The following is a 17,224-nucleotide window of genomic DNA, read 5'->3' on the forward strand; positions in this document are numbered from 1 at the left end:
TCAGCAGTCACAACAAGCCTTCCAGCAACAAATGCTCCAGCAACAGCAGGCATTTATGGCTGCTATACAGTAACAATTAGACCTTCCTCAATCCGGTCAACATCCTCGAATAATTACTCCACAAGACCCACCTGTAGGGTCTGGTATGGGACCACAAGCCGGGAGGTACACCTCCAATTCCGCCACTCAGCACTCCTCCGTATATGGTGCCCCCTCCGTACCCTTACTATCCGGCTTATGCACCCAATTACCCGTCGATGAATAATACGACAAGGGTAGTGGAATCTTTCAAGAGGAACTTGCCACCTGTATTCTCTAAGGTGGGGAGTGACCCTCTAGAGCCGGACCAGTGGATCCAAGAGCTGGAAAAGATATTTGAGGTAATTGAGTGCACTGAGGCACAAAAGCTTATTTGCACAGGGCTGCAACTCAAGAATGAAGCCAACTCTTGGTGGCAAGCCTCTAAGCCTATATTGTTGGCCGCACATCAAGAACCCACATGGGAGCAGTTCAAGGAGTTGTTTTTGGCAAACCATTACCCTCGTAGCTTCAGAGACCGTAAAGAGACAGAATTCATGGCCTTGACTCAAGGGAATAAGACTATCCTTGAGTATCAGCAGCAGTTTGAAAGCTTGTTCCATTTTGCCCCTAGGCCTATGAGGTCAGCAGAGGAAAAGTCTGCAAGGTTTCTGAAGGGATTAAAGGCATCTATTGGGTCAGTGCTCGAGGTCTTAGAATTGACAGATTATGGCCAGATTGTGCAAAAAGCTAAAACCATGGAAGATAAGCAGAAGGGAGAACAGTCCCTCACACCTGGATTGTGGAAGAGGACTAAGCCATTTCTGAACATGGGCAACTCATCCAAGGTATACTGTGGGTCGTATAGTTCTGGGCCTACATATAGACAGCCCTATAGGCCATCTGGCTACCTTCCTCGACCAGCTGGTGGTCCGGGCTCTACATCTTTTCGTCCAAACACTAGTACGGTGCCTACAGTCACAAGGCCACCCTGTCCCCCATCCACATCAGGTCAAGTGCAAAGGGGCCCTGCCCCAGTTTCGGCGTCACAGATCCATTGCTTTAATTGCCACTGTTTTGGGCATTTTGCTAAAGACTGTCGAGTCAGACCAGCCTTACCATCCAGTCAACCCTCTGTGTACAAACCTCCCCTAACTCGGGGGAATCAACCGCAGGGAAGAATGTATGCCTTATCAGCTGAGGAAGCTGAGGCTAGCACAGAAGTGGTAGCAGGTACATTTTAATTTAAGATTTTCCTTATGCTAAATGTTGATGACCTATTGTACTTATATACATTGTTGCACTAGGTGTTCTACCTATATCGGGTATACCAGCCTATGTCTTGTTTGATTCAGGAGCTACACATTTGTTCATATCTAAGAGATTTGCTGAGAAACTTGGAATGTCACCCAGGACACTAGATCGTGAGATGATTGTTAGTATGCCTACAGGACAAGTTACACAGTTGAAGGAGGTGTATGGGCCATGCCCAATTAAAATCAGTAGAAAGAAATTGGATGCACAACTCATCAAATTCAACATGCAGAATTTTGACGTTATACTGGGCATGGATTGGTTGTCAGCCCATTGAGTAAATCTGATGTGTGCCGAAAAATTAATTAGGGTGACAAATGATGAAGGGAAGGAATTGGTATACCAAGCCGATAAAATGAAACGGGCTAGAAAGGTCCTCATCTCCGCTCTTCAAGCGGTAAATTGTTGGAAAGTGGATGTCAGGGTTACTTAGCATCGGTACTTGATGTTGATGCAAAGGTTACACCTCTAGAAGAGGTAGAGGTGGTTAAAGAATTTCCCGACGTCTTTCCAAATGATCTGATGCATCTACCTCCTGATAGAGAGTTGGAATTTGTCATAGACTTGATTCCTGGAGCAACTCCAATGTCTAAAGCTCCATACAGAATGGCACTAGCCGAATTGAGGGAGTTACAGACATAGTTGCAAGAATTATTGGAGAAGGGGTTTATTCGCCCAAGTGTTTCACCTTGGGGTGCCCCAGTATTGTTTGTCAAGAAGAAGGATGGCAGCTTGCGTATGTGCATCGATTACCGGGAACTGAATAAGCTAACCATTAAGAACCGGTATCCATTGTCACGCATTGATGATTTGTTTGACCAACTACAAGGTGCAAAGGTATTTTCAAATATAGACCTTAGATCAGGCTATTATCAGCTCAAGATAAAGAGTGGCGACATACCCAAGATAGCTTTCAGGACTCGGTATGGTCACTATAAGTTCCTAGTGTTATCTTTTGGGTTAACCAATGCATCGACAGCATTCATGGATTTAATGAATCGAGTATTTCATGATGTCCTTGATAAATGGGTAATTATTTTTATTGATGACATCTTGATCTACTCTAAGACAGAAGAGGAGCACACTCAACACCTGAGGATGGTATTACAGAGGCTGAGAGAACAACAATTGTTTGCCAAATACAGTAAATGTGAATTTTGGCTTGAACAAGTTGGATTCCTGGGACACATAGTGTCTAAGGACGGAATTGAGGTAGATCCTGATAAGGTGAAAGCAGTAGTAGAATGGGAAAGCCTAAGAACATTACTGAAATTAGAAGTTTCTTGGGTTTGGCTGGATACTACCAGTGCTTCATTGAGAATTTTGTTAGGATCTTAGCACCAATGACTAAGTTAACCAAAAAGGGTGTGAAATTTGTATGGATAGAGGAATGTGAGAAGAGTTTTCAGGAATTAAAGAAAAGGTTGGTGTCTACCCTTGTGTTGACCATCCCTGAAGGCACAGGTGGAATGGCAGTCTACACTGACGCTTCTAAGGTTGGGTTGGGTTGTGTTCTCATGCAACGCGGTAAGGTGATAGCGTATGCATCCCGACAACTAAAGGAATATGAAAAGAACTACCCCCCTCATGACTTGGAACTAGCGCAACCATTTTTTCCCTAAAGATCTGGTGACATTATTTGTATGGGGAGAAGTGCGAGATATACAGTGATCACAAAGGCCTTAAGTACTTTTTCACCCAAAGAGATTTGAACATGAGGCAGAGGAGATGGCTCGAGCTCATGAAGGACTATGACTGTGACATTCAGTATCATCCTGGTAAGGCTAATGTAATCGCAGATGCGTTGAGTCGGAAGGCACAAACTATGTCACTCTCATACTTAGCAGTCAGCCCACCACTCGTACAAGAGGCGATGCTAATAGGTGAAACCCTCTTATATGAAGGAGCAACCTTAGAGCTTGAACTTCAACTAGAAAACCTTAAATGGTTGACTGTATCTCTGGCAGCTCTACGGGTGCATCCGTCTATTAGGCAAGAGGTGATAATGAAACAACCTTTGGACCCTAAGTTGCAACGGATCAGAATTAAGATTCAAGATCAAACAATGAACGACCCTGATTTTGTTTTAGCCAGCGACGGGGTATTATTGTTTTGAGGTAGGTTGTGTGTGCCCGATGATTTGGAGATACAAGATAAGATAGTACAGGAAGCACATAGCTCCGAGTACTCACTCCACCCAGGAAGAACAAAGATGTATAAGAATCTTAAACAAAACTACTGGTGGCCAAGCATGAGAATCACAATAGCCCTATATGTGGCAACTTGTCTTACATGCCAAAAAATAAAAGCTGAGAGGCATCGACCTTATGGTATTATTCAGCCACTCCCAGTACCAGACTGAAAGTGGGATAGGATTACGATGGACTTTGTCACCGGGCTACGATGCACATCTAAGGGTATGGATGCGATTTGGGTGATAGTTGATCGGCTTACTAAGACTGCTCATTTCATTCCCATCAAGACCAAATTCTCTATGGCCAAGTTAGCACAACTTTATATAGATAACATAGTGCGCTTACATGGAGTGCCAATGAGCATTGTGTCAGATAGGGACCCAAGGTTCACTTCCAGATTTTGGAAAAGCTTCCAGCATGCTTTGGGATCACAATTGAATTTGAGTACTGCTTTCCACCCACAGACTGATGGTCAGTCAGAGCGAACCATACAGGTGTTAGAAGACATGCTCAGGGCATGTGCAATGGAAATGTGTGGTAGTTGGGAAGAATATATACCCCTTATGGAGTTTGCCTACAACAAAAGTTATCAAGCTACAATTGGGATGGCTCCATATGAGGCATTATATGGTAGGAAGTGTAGAACTCCTCTGTATTGGAATGAGGTAGGCAAACGCCAAATGTTAGGACCCGAAATGATATAGATGACATGTGACAAGGTCGATATTATTCGAGAAAGGATTAAGGCAGCTCAGTCACATCAAAAGAGTTATGCAGACACCCACAGGAAAGACATTGAGTTTCAAGCAGGAGAAAAGGTGTTTCTCAAGATTTCTCCTATTAAAGGGTTGTATAGGTTCCATAGAAAGGGTAAGTTGAGCCCGAGATTCATTGGCCCGTTTGAGATTTTAACTCGGGTTGGCTCAGCAGCCTACATGCTTGCTCTTCCACCTTCGCTCGGAAATGTTCATAATGTATTTCATGTATCCATGCTGAAGCGATACGTTCATGATCCATCGCATGTATTACCTGTGGAACCAGAATATCTAGAAGCTAATATGACCTATGGAGAACAGCCAGCTGAAATCTTAGACTGAAAGGTGAAAACCCTTCGCAACTGCTCCATTTCCTTCGTAAAGGTGCGATGGGCTAATCATTCACTTGAAGAAGCATCTTGGGAGAAAGAGGATGAAATCCAAGCCAAGTTCCCTCATCTTTTCAAACAACCAGGTATGCCAATTTCAAGGATGAAATTTTCAAAAAGAGGGGGTAAATGTGATACCTTACTTTTTAAACCTGGTTTAATTACACGCTTGACCCGGTTTAACCATGTAGGACCCGAACCAGAGAGGGTTAAGGCGGGTTCCTTATGGACCATGATGGCAAGGGTGACTTTGAACACAAGTTGGCCAGATAAGTCCGAGTCAGTGCCAGAGAAGACGGGTGTACCCAAGCCGTGTACATGCACATATCATAAGGCCATGTACGGGTAACGCCAGCATATAGTCGTATCCTAAAGTGTACACATATAATATACCTTGTGCCGAGAGTGAGATACATGCCGAGAGTTGAATTCCATCGAAATCTCACTTATTGGCTAAGTTTCGACCCACAGGTGGGCGGTCACATGCTGGCGCATCCGCCCACCTGAGTGACCCACCCAGGTGGTTACTACATATTTTAAAGTATAAATAGCACTTATTATGTTTCTCCTTTTCTCATTTATTGCATTAAAGAGTTGGTGAGAAGAGTAAAGAAGAGAGAGAAAAGAAAGGAAGAAAAGAGAACGAAGAAGAAGAAAGGGAAACAAAGAGGAGGAAGAAATGGATTTAAGCGATGCCAAGGTTTGATCTTCTCATTCTGACGTCGGAATAGTGATCCCCAACATGAGATCTACGATTTGAGGTGAGCAAAGGCTATGCTTCTTAAACTTTCACCAAACCTAAGGACCCTTGGTTTGGGTAGAGTTCCTTGAGATCTTGTAAATCCCACTTGAGATGATGAATCTAAGGTTTAATAGATGGCCTATGTGTTGATTTTGAAGGATTTGAATAAGTTTTTACAAGATTTGAGAAGCATTGGTGATTTCTTGAGCTAAGAAGTGATTTTGGGGTTTTGAAAGAGTTCTTGAGCAAAGAAGGTAAGATGGCTTTTCAATCCTTAAATCTAACTTAGATCTAGGTTAGAATCATCTTATAAGACCTTAGATGTGTAGAAAATATGATTGAAATAGCCCTATTTGGTTTCCCCAAGGTTGGGAAAAGTTTCAAGGAAGAAGGTAAATTTCTGCCCCCTCAGGTGTGCGAGGACCGGCGGGCAAACCGACCGGCCTGAGGGCACCCGCCTGAGAGGGTAGCCCCTCAGTTCCCACCGGTGGGTGAGGACAGGTGGGTGAACCCGCCCACCTGAGATGACAAATGGATGAGCCCGCCCACCTGAGAAGACAGGTGGGCGAAGACAGGCGGGCTGTCTGGCCCACCCGTGGGCCGCCCAACGCGATTTTTGTGTCCGAATGGACCCAAAACGGGCGGACAACCTTCTTTTGTGATTTTAAACATGATCTAAACATCAAAACTTACTAGTTTTGACCCCAAAGTGGTGAAATACTAACCCCATTCACTTATGATAGGTTTCACTAGAAACTTACGTTTCTCGCGCTGGATCTCACCCTTACCGAGCGTGAGTTTTTGTACACAACAAGTAAGTGGGAAGATGACGTTTGACTTTATTTTAAGGCTTGTTTGGAATTATTCAATTGTATCTAGACTAGCCATGTCATCATGTAAATTATGTGTAGATTAGTCATCCTCATATGATTATGATATGTGTGTTGTGTTTTACATTCTCAATGTAAAATAATTGATGTGCTTATCTGATTAGTGATGGGATTATGGTGCATGATGCATTACTAGACTAGACACCACAGTCAGCCTGGAAACGAGTGCATTAGTGGCCCGTGTAATGGGACGCGGTGGCACTATACAATTGTACTTTGTCATATAGGAGCATGCGGTTTAGGATTATCATTTCCCCGTGCTACGATCCTTCCCAACAGGGGTTGAGGTGTTGGGTTATCACTTGGGGGGAAGTAGTGGTTGCGGTTGTCGAGTCACTGTGGCGGTTAGACATACGCCCGGATGGTCATTAGGACAGTCGGCAACCTCAGTGGTATATTCAAGAGGGTCAATCGTACTGCTTTTAAATTGCTGAAGTCAGCACCTTTACTTTTTTGTCATTTACTTTTATGTTGAGAGCCGGTGGTCGGCATACTTTACTTTTCTGAGTACTCATGGTGGACCTTCTCCGACAACCATATGGGCGTATCGCGGGATGGAGTTCACGGTTCGTACCCGGGGTATATGCGCACTGTGGTTGTAGTAGCACAAAACCAAAGACTTAGTAATTTGTTTAGGTGGATAAGATTTAAAATGAATTGCATAGCATATAGTGCATATGGATGTGATTGTTGTGTGGTCCTTCTTTTCACTTACTGAAGTAGTGAGCTCATCCCACGTGCGCACCTCTTTTAGATGATTTTCCATATCACCAGCCTAAAGATCAAGGGTCGGGCCCCACTGTCGAGTTTCCTGATGAGGATTAGTGGGTCCCCGAGGAGTATGAGCATGGTGCTGATTGTACGTGCGAGGGCTGTGCTGCGGGACTGCAGTTATGGCACCGTACAGGATTTTGCTTTTTGATTCTTTTGATGATCTCCCTTTTGTGTACTTGATACGTAAATTGTTATTCTTTTTGTGTAAATATCATGCCTACGGGCCCATATGTATTTATCTATATACTATAATTTGGGTATCAAGTATATTGGGGATATTTACAGGTAAATTAAGTCTTCCGCTAAACTTTTAAACATTTATCTTAGATGTGGGTATGCTGTGGTGGGTACTATATCAGATGATCCTAGCAGGTTTGGGTTAATCGGAGTTAAACTGGTCACCAGTCCTGTTCTGTGTAAACGAGGTGTGACACCCCCCATACTGTCTGGCAGTCATACATACCTTACATCGTACTTTGCTATGCCCTCTCAGAATACAGTACGTCATATCCGGGCGTAGTAGTCCTTCGTGGCCTACGACCGAGTGAGATTAGCCAATTACCCCTTATTGGCAAGGGGTTATAGCACTGGGATGTGATCCTAACCATATGTATCTACGTGCATCCATAGCATTCATAACATCTATAGCATCTAATCACATATCCGTGGTCACAACTGTAGCACTGACCTCTGAGCCCACGGTACCTAAAAGAACCTCAGTCTCACCATGCCTTAGACCGTTAATATTAGAACCATCACCACACAACTAACATACTACACATCCACAAAACCTCGATCACATGAAAGTCGGTAAAAACATGCAAAATGTGAAATACATAATTTTATATAAACTAAATCCATAACATGGTAATCGTCACATTCCACATGAGCAGGAAACATCAAATATATATAAAACATTCCATAAAATAAAACAAACACCCACTCACTTGATTTTCCTGAATCTAGTGTCCTTTCCCTGAATTCTCGATCACACGTATCCTTACCAAGTACATTTCAGGTTCCTAATCGATAAATTTTCATTAAATTTAGCTTTACTTTTAATAATCATTTGCATCATTTACTTTTTAACCCTTAGTTGGATTCCAATATTAGAACCCATAGTTAGTTGATAAGAAGAACATTAACCTCAAGTCAGTATTCCCTTTTAACTGATAAACTAATATTCCAATTCATCTCCCTAGGTCTGTGTAGGTCTATCATGTGACCCACATAGTCTTAAAGCTCCTTTTTAATCCATTGGAATAGACTCACAGGCATTTGGCCCATACTCACTTAACTGGATATGTCTGTACTGCCCTTCATGCATGAGTGTACTTGGATAAGATTTCCAAGCATAGATAGGGGCACTACTGACATTTCACAACCCATTATGTTCCATGACATTTACTTTCTCTTCTTAGGTCATAGGGAATGCCCTCACATGGTCTAACCATTACTAGGCAGATTGGAGTATACATGTACAAGCCACAGGTTAGAACCCTCACAATTCCCTAACATCTATATTCTGTCAGGTCCAAACTGGTTGGCCGGTTCCCCTGGGAGAATAGGCCATTTACAGCCTACCAGCCTCTCTTGGTAGAACTATGCCAGGTAGTTCCCAACAACTGTAATGTATCTAACCCCTTCCAAATAAATTTTCTACACCCTATTAGTCAATTTCTCATTTCAAATTGGGTCTCTAAGCACTGTATTAAATCAATTGGGTCTCAATTTACTCAATTTACTCCCTGAGTACGTCTACTAATTATACTGTCTATCCTTTGGCAGTATTGGAGTCATGTGTGGGGAATTCCCACCACCAATTGCACCCAATTTCATTCAATTTTGAAAAGCCCTATGATTTATGGTTTTTGGGACAGTCAAATAGCCATTCGGGTGCCAATTTGGGCTTCACAATTGGGGCTTTTGCTGTAGGAGACTGCATTAAGTCCTCACAAGCAATTCCCTACCTTTAATTTCACTTCTGTTCTCTTGTACCCTTAACCGACTCCTATTTTAGTTAAATTCACAATTTGGGGTTAGGGTTTACCTTCCCGACGGGTTTTGGGTGAGTAGGAGGGTCCACCATCAGCTGAATGACCTATGTTCCAGCTCCCAAATATGGCAGCAACATAGCAGCACCAGGGAGTATGCAGTAGTAGTAGTCGCAACACCACCAGCTGCACTAATGTGCACAACAGCAATTGCTGCATGTAGCAACAACAACAACAGCAGCTGCAGCAGGGCAGTAGCAGCTACAGGGCAGCAGTAGCTTCCTTCTGTCCATCCATCCTTCTTCCTTCTTCTTCTCTCTGTTTCTTGTATTCTCATCAACAAAAGAAAGGGAGAAACAGTAGACCTTTCTCTTTTTATAAGCTAAACAGACCTTAGGGTATGTTTGGCAAAAGTACTTTTATAGAAATCTATTTTTCCCTCTTTTAAACTTAAATAACTTTTCAAAGAAAATAGGTTTCAGCGTGAAACCAACTGCATTAGAACCATTGATTATGCCTTAATCCATGGTGGGAATGGATAAAATAACCCTGCAAAGTATTGGGGCCCACAGGGAAAAAATTCAATTTTCTGGGCATTCTGCCCAAGATATTTCACCTTATGTGGTACCTTCCCCACACATGTAAACCACCTAAATCTAATACCCATTCATCTCTCTTGCCTGTCTCCCCTTCTACACAACTATACCTAACTATACGTGTCTATTCAACTATGCATCTATAGTTTCTGCTTCTACTTTCATCCCTTTATCTTTCTAAGTTAATTTTTTTTGCCTTTAGGACTGAGGGGTTTTTAAATCTAGGGTGTTACAATTTGGGTGAGGTGATGCCCTAACAACCCTTTTATAAGGCAGCCCAAATAGCCCTAAGGTTCTGTTTGACTGGCCCTCTTAAGTTAATATAACTAAGATCTGTTTGGCTGCCCTGTTAAGTTATATATATATATATATATTAATGCTTAACTAACTAATCTATGTACCCTATAAAAGGACATACCGGTGTTTTTTTGCAAACGTTACCATCTGACTCATATGCCCCCATTTACTACTTAAATTACGACTAATGCCCCCATTTAATATCTCTCCATATTTAAATCTCATAATTATCTCTCTCTTTCCCTCTCTCTCTCTCTCTCTTTCTCACTCTCACACATACACATGCACACAGAGAAGAATAATATCCCCCAAATTGCTTTCTTAATTTCATTTACTTTCCTAATTAATTTCTTAATTAATTAATTAGTAACTCCTACACCCCCTGTTCTCTCTCTCTCTCTCTCTCTCACACACACACACACACACACAAGAAGAATAGTATCCCCCAAATTACTTTCTTAATTTCATTTATTTTCCTAATTAATTTATTTATTAATTAATAACTCCCACTCCCTCTTCTCTCTCTTTCTCTCTCTCTCTCTTTGTGGCAAACATTTCAAATGGACAAAAATATCCACTCACTCTCATGCAGAAGACGCCTCCCAAATTCCAAAAGATGTGTCCATCCATCTCCCGCCTTTTCTGTCTTCTTCGACATGGCTGAAGAGACAATAATACAGAAAGCGGGAAAAGGATCCTCTCCAACGCAACCCTTACTTCTACGTGCCTCTCCCTCTTACTCCCCTCCTGCTGCCACCACCACATCTGCTACCTCCTCCGTGAACTACCCTCCACCAGCCCCCGAGTAAGTGGATAAAAATGAAGTAAAAGCTCCGATCCATATAAAAAAATGCAGGTATGTTTCTACTAAAACTTCAAAATTCAACGAAAAAAAATAAAAATATACAGCGAAAAATTCTGAAACTTCAAATTTTGAGTCCTTTCTTTTCCTACAAAATTTCTCCTGAAACTTCAAAATCCAAATAAAGTAAAAGCTCCGATCCATATCAAAAAGTGCAAATCTTTGTCCCCTCCCCCCAAAAAAACCCTAAAACTACATGATCTTAGCATGATTTTTCGGTGATTGTCGCAGTTTTCGGTGGTGATTGATGGCAGGCACAGTATGTTCTATTGGATTTTGAATGTTTTTTTCTGGTTTTGTTCAGATCCTTTTCTTTTTTTATTCGATTAGAGAGGGTGAAACTTTCTGTTAATTAAACTACAACAATGGATTGTGGATGGAATCAAGAAATAATACAGGAATATACGTTTCAGGTACTGTCTATGATGCCCCAATCAAAGATCTGAGCTGTTCAATCACAATTACTGGCACATCAAACACCTATCAAAGGAAGATACAAGAGCTTTCTCCTTTGTAAAGTGTAAGTAATTATCAAATTGAACTTTCAATCATATTATCATTCTATTGAGTTTATAATATAGAAACTGGGAAAAGGATCCTCCTGCTGCCATCACCACATCTGATACCTTCTCCGTCAGCTACCCACCACCAGCCCCCGAGTTACCCTCTCAATTAGTCTCTTGGCCTTTAGTGCTGTGTTCGGTTTCCAAATCTGGTTAAAACTCTAAAATTTCAGAGATTATTACACGAGTTTCACCTCTCCTGGCCGCTTTTGAATTCTAATCTGTCTCCTTACGTGTTGCAGATAGATCTAATTAACTAGTAGAACGAAATCTTGAATCCTTAGTGGAAGAGGGTACAAACCCTCTCTCTCTGTCTCTAGCTTTGTAGATATGGAGTGCCTTTTCCTTTACTCTGTTTTCTATTTTATACGGCCATATGGGTGAGATTCTTACCAAATCTATGGGGTTTTCTTGTTGTGACAGGGTTTGAATCCCCATTTCCTTCTTCTTTCCCTATATTTTTGTTTTTCATTCTTCTATTTCTCTTCTGCCCCATTCCCAGTGGTTTTCTCTTTTCATTTTGTCTCCTGTTCATGGATTCTACAACTTGATTTGGGGACTATTTCGCTCAAATCTCAAACCCATTATAGAAGAAGTTGGGTTTTCATATCCTTCAAATGTCGCTCAAGACCCCAAATTGTTCGGAACATCACACCACTGGGAATACCATTCTTACGTCTATAATGCACACCAAAAGTTGAGTCCCCATCAGGATGCCACACTAATTCTTAGTCTTTCTCGATTGGGTCTCCATTCAAGGAAACCTAACCTCAGAATCTCTTGCCTGTAGGTGCATTTTGGTTATATACATTAAAAGAAGGTCAATATAAAGTCTATATTATACTAATTTGGGTAAGAAATTATACCTGTGCTTGACCCCTGTTTCGAGTCAAAGGGGTGGGACCCCGATTAGTGCCGGCACGAGCTATTTTTTGGATTCTCCTGGCTCAGGGGAAGATGGTCTTGACCTCCAACTTCCCATAGTTGTCATGGCGTCGCCTAGGCATTGCCAAGGCAGCAATTTGGAGTCCTAAAGGAAAAAGAAGTTCATGGTAGTGCTATGGTTTTCATATCCTTCATGGCACGCTAGATCACGCCTAATTCACCAGGCGATCGATTTTTTATAAAATGCAGGGTCATTTTGATAGGATTATGTTGATTTTTGATGATTTGATGTTGCTTAATATTGGTTTTATATGTTATAGGGTATATATTGTAAGCTTGTAGCATGCTAAATAAGTTTAGAAAATAGGAGAAATAAAATACTAGCATGCTAAATAACTTTAGAAAATAGGAAAAAAAAATGACACATGGGCGATTTGACCACCATGGCAACGCCATAACGGGCGATTCATCACCAAATTGATTAGCCACCCCTCCACTGCCTTGGATTCATTTGACGTCGTGACAACTATGCAACTTTCTTTCTCAAAAGAAATTGACTGTGGTGATATTTGGACAAGGTTCCGGCTAGGAACAGACCTTTGGATTTTAAGCCGAGGTACCGATTCGGTAGAGCTTCCATTAGGGAGGGGGTACTTTCAAAATTTTTGCCGAGCTGTCGATTCGGAAGAGCTTCCGCTGGGGATAGGCTAATCCTAAGGATTGAGAAACTTCGAAGGCCTGAAGAAAACTTCGGATCTTACAAAGATCTCCACAAAGACTGGAAGAACCTCAAGAGGGGGTGGGGGACTAAGGGAGAATTTCTCCTATGCAAAATCTCACTCAAATAAGGAAAATGATTGAGAAATTTCGAAGGCCCGAAGAACACTTCAAAGATCCTAAGAACACTTCGGATCTTATGAAGATCTCTTTGAAGACTTGAAAAATCTCAAGGGGGGAAAGGGGAGGAGAGAGGGCAGAGCTTTTGGATGCTCACTTGGAGGCTTGGATGTTCTGGTGTTGTATTGTCAAAAAACCAAAGGGAGAGGGGATATTTATAGGATTCTTGAATCAATGGGGAGAGAAAGGGAATTCCCTTGGCCAATGGTAGAAAAAAGTGGTTCTTTTAAGCCAATGGGGATGAAAAAAATGAAAATTTGGGCCAATGGGGTGGGAGATGGTTTTTTGGACTAATAGGAAAAGTGAGTCTTTTTTTTAGGCCAATGAGGTGAGAATATTCCTTTTTGGGCTAATGGGAGATTGCGGCGTAGGGTATGCTAGCTGGACAAGATAAGGGCCACAAGTGGGTGAAGAGAAAATTTCTTCTCCCCTCTGGTCGGTGGGACATGTATTCCGGCCATTGACAGCAGCACACAAGGCTGGGCAGGGTGTTTAGGGCATGCATGGGTGCATACGGGGGGCTGGCCGCGGTGCACAACACATGGCAGGTATAGGTGCAAAAGGGCTGGCAGACAGCGGGTGCGTGGGACTAGCATGATGGGGGAGCACGACATGGCACACGGGGGCATAGGCTGGCATGGCAAGGGTGCGCAGCATGGCACGTGGGGGTGCGTAGCATGGCATGGTGGGGGCCACACGGCATGGCACTTGGGGGTGAGCAGCATGGCACTCAGGTGTGAGCAGCATGGCACGGTGGGAGCGCACGGACTAGCATGATGGGGGCTTGTGGCATGGCATGAGGGGTGTGCGGGTTGGCACGGCGGGCGCTTGTGGCATACGGGGCTGGCCTGCTAGCTGGCTGGCCAGCACCCACAACATGCGAAGCTGGCCTGCTGGCTAGCTGGCTAGCGTGCGTGGCATATGGGGCTGGCCTGTTGGGTGGCAGGTAGGCAAGCTAGTGCTCGCGACATGCACCTAGAAACATATGATTTTCTAGGGAAGATTGTGAGAGATCCGACAGTACGATTTTGACGTACCATATATTGTTGGAATCGTATTTCTGAGTATTATCCATCCGTACGGTCATTCTTACCAGATTCTTTCATATATAAAAAGTCAAAATTGAACCCTCTTTTTTCCCGTGTAGGGTTTTTTAGGTAGAGGATGTTTATGGGTTTCCTAAATCAATTATCATCTCTGTCGATCGGAAGCAAGAAGTCACTTCTAAGATCCACAATTCATCATAGCCATGGGGGATGACAAAATTGAGTGTCTACACCAGCAAAAACAAGCCACCTGAAACATTGGGTCTGTTTCCGGTGACTGTTTCCAGTGAACATGAGAAGTCTTAGGACCTCTCTGTTATGTCCACCGGAAACAACACTAATATTTTCGATGGACAATGCCTATTTTCGATGAGTATTTCCGGTGACAGTATTGTCATTGTGGGACTTTATCTGTACCCTTTGGGGGTGATCTATGTGGGCCCCTTCCAATGTTTTCGACACATATTGATGTTCGGTTACCTTTGTGTCTAGGATAGAAACGCACACAAACCCCAAGGCCAAAATTGAGTTGAACGATCAGTGGCCATACTTGAATCCTAATTCACACGAGCATAATCAAGGTGAGGGATGGTTGCTTTTATTTTGGGAATGTTTATTTATTTTAGAATTGTTCACATGTGTAGGTTTTTATATGTTTAATTATATTGCTCACATGATGACGATGATCTATCATATGTTACATTTTTATGAATATGACATGAATTGTTATGGATATGTATAGTGGGATCCGGTGTGGCCAAGGTGGTGTCATTACCATGATCGTCGCGTGTTTGTTTTATATATGAGATGGAATCCGGTGTGGCTGAGGTGGTATCGATATCGTGATTGCCATATGATTATTGCATTCATGCATTGATTATGTGCACTAGAGTTAGTTGTAGTAGCGGATTGCACTTTGTGGCCAATGTGTTACTGGTATCGTGTACTCTGGGACTGCATTTGGAAATGGATATGCTTCATGGCCAATGGGGATGCCAGTGTTGCGTAGCCCATACTCAACTGTTATTATACATGCTAGACTAGGTAAACAGTCATGGGTTAGACTTTGTGGCCGATGTGTTGTCGGTATCGTGTACCCCGAGACTATACGTGGAGATGGATTACACTTTGTGGTCGATGTGTTTTCGGTATCGTGTAATCCATATTAACTGTATCATTATGAAGGCATGTAGAATAAATGTGGTTAGGTATCACTCCCTATGCTACGTCCCCTTCCAATAGGGGGTAAGGTGTTGGATAACCCAATGGTGGTATGTTCAATGTACCTTCCCGGAATGCCACAGCGACGGTACGATGTGAATGTTATCGGAGGCGGAAACTTGTCCAGTGTGGCCGATGGACATACCGGTGTTGTGACTGCCAGGAGGGGATTATTGGGGGTTTGCTAGGTGACCTATGGCCTTATACGGAGACCGGTAGGCTCCTAATCATGGCTAGGATTTGTATCGCTATGTAGTTGATGGCGGTTCCGAGACCGGGGATACAGCCTAATGTGCCGTAGTAGCATTTACCAGACTTAATTTGTATTGTTAGATGGAGAATAAAATAAATGAATTGCATCATGAGCATCATGGACTACTTGTTTAGTTTCTGTACTCATGCATTATGAATTATATGTGATTTCCTTTGCTTGGTTGTGCATGAACCCCATCCCTCACTGAGCGAGTTGGAAAGCTCACCCCACATATATGCACCCTTTAAGATGATGATGCCGGTACGATCATGCCTATGACTGGTGAATCTCTTTTCTTCAGACCCGAGTATGGAGTGAGCGACTGGAGGATGCCGGAAGCTAGGGAGCATGACCTAGATTGTGCCTGTGATGTTTATACATAAGCGGTACCATGAGGTGTTGGGCGTATTTTTGTGATTTTGATACAAATTTGTGGATGGTATATTCTGAACTTAATATTTATAAGTCTTCGATAATCGTAACAGATAAATTGGTTATGGATATTATAGTATCACTAGATGTTTTCCCATTTTTACTTATGATTCTACTATTATACTCTGATTCCACTGCTATTGTTGGTTTGCGTTGTGAGATTGTGAATCGTTAAGGTACTGCTATCAGAGATTCTAGTAAGTATGTAAGATGGGTACGCGTCTTACTCACACCACCGGTATACCTACATGGTAAGTTGGGTCTACTAAAAGTGGGGTGTGACAACTTGGTATCAGAGCCCAATGCTGTGCCTTAACTCACAATCTTAGCTGAACCATGATTTGGGGATTAGGATTGAAAATAAAAACTTCAAAGACAACAATTAATAGAATTGCATAACTTGGAGACAAGTATAGGTGTCAAAACCGTTTTATTATAATCAAGAACTGAGTACATAAGATTACACCAATTTTTTTTTAAAATAAAAGATAGAAAGTTGGAAATCCTAACTAGCCTAAGTCTATGAAATTCAAATGATAGAAAATAAATTTCAACTAAAAACTAGAACATGAAATTCAAAGAAAACATGGAATGGGAAATCCTAAAACTACAGTGGCAACAAAAGCCACTACTCTGCTGATCCTGGTGATGCTGATGGTGCTGCTGCCCTTGGCCTTGAGCCTGATTTTGGGGCTGATTTCGTACTCCTGGAGTTACAATTGGAATGGCGAGGTGGAAGATCATCGCCTGCATCTGTGCCTCAAGGGAGGCCACCCTATTGTCCATAAGACAGTAATTTCTATCCATGCCTTCAAGCCAGTTATCCATCCTCCTCAACAGGTTTGTAGTGGTGTCCAGGCGGGCCATCACATCATTGAGACCATAAGTCCTCGCACCCTTAGTGCCTACGAGAAGAGGAGACAACAGTAGAGCCCATAGCTTGTAGGTCAAGTGGTGGAATACCACCAACACCTCTACCAACTCCACCATCACCTCCACCAACACCTCTACTAGCTTCACCATAACCTCCCAGTTGACCCTCCACCTCCATTGGCTGCTCTCCCTTAGCTTCATCGGGTGTGATCTCGCCCATATCCAGTG

General features: G+C 42.6%; 1 long non-coding RNA gene across 2 annotated transcripts; it reads left to right on the forward strand.

The window, feature by feature from the left end:
* The first annotated feature begins 10,687 nt into the window (after window positions 1-10,687).
* Window positions 10,688-16,124, forward strand: LOC122058874. 2 transcript variants are annotated; one of them, XR_006133974.1, is made up of 3 exons: window positions 10,688-10,820; window positions 11,240-11,346; window positions 15,993-16,124. It is a non-coding gene; the product is annotated as an uncharacterized LOC122058874 (long non-coding RNA). The 2 variants fall into 2 exon arrangements; XR_006133969.1 differs by lacking the exon at window positions 10,688-10,820 and adding an exon at window positions 10,987-11,085.
* Window positions 16,125-17,224: the final 1,100 nt, after the last annotated feature.

Source organism: Macadamia integrifolia, chromosome 2, assembly GCF_013358625.1.
Source record: "Macadamia integrifolia cultivar HAES 741 chromosome 2, SCU_Mint_v3, whole genome shotgun sequence".
Classification (NCBI taxonomy): Eukaryota; Viridiplantae; Streptophyta; class Magnoliopsida; order Proteales; family Proteaceae; genus Macadamia; species Macadamia integrifolia.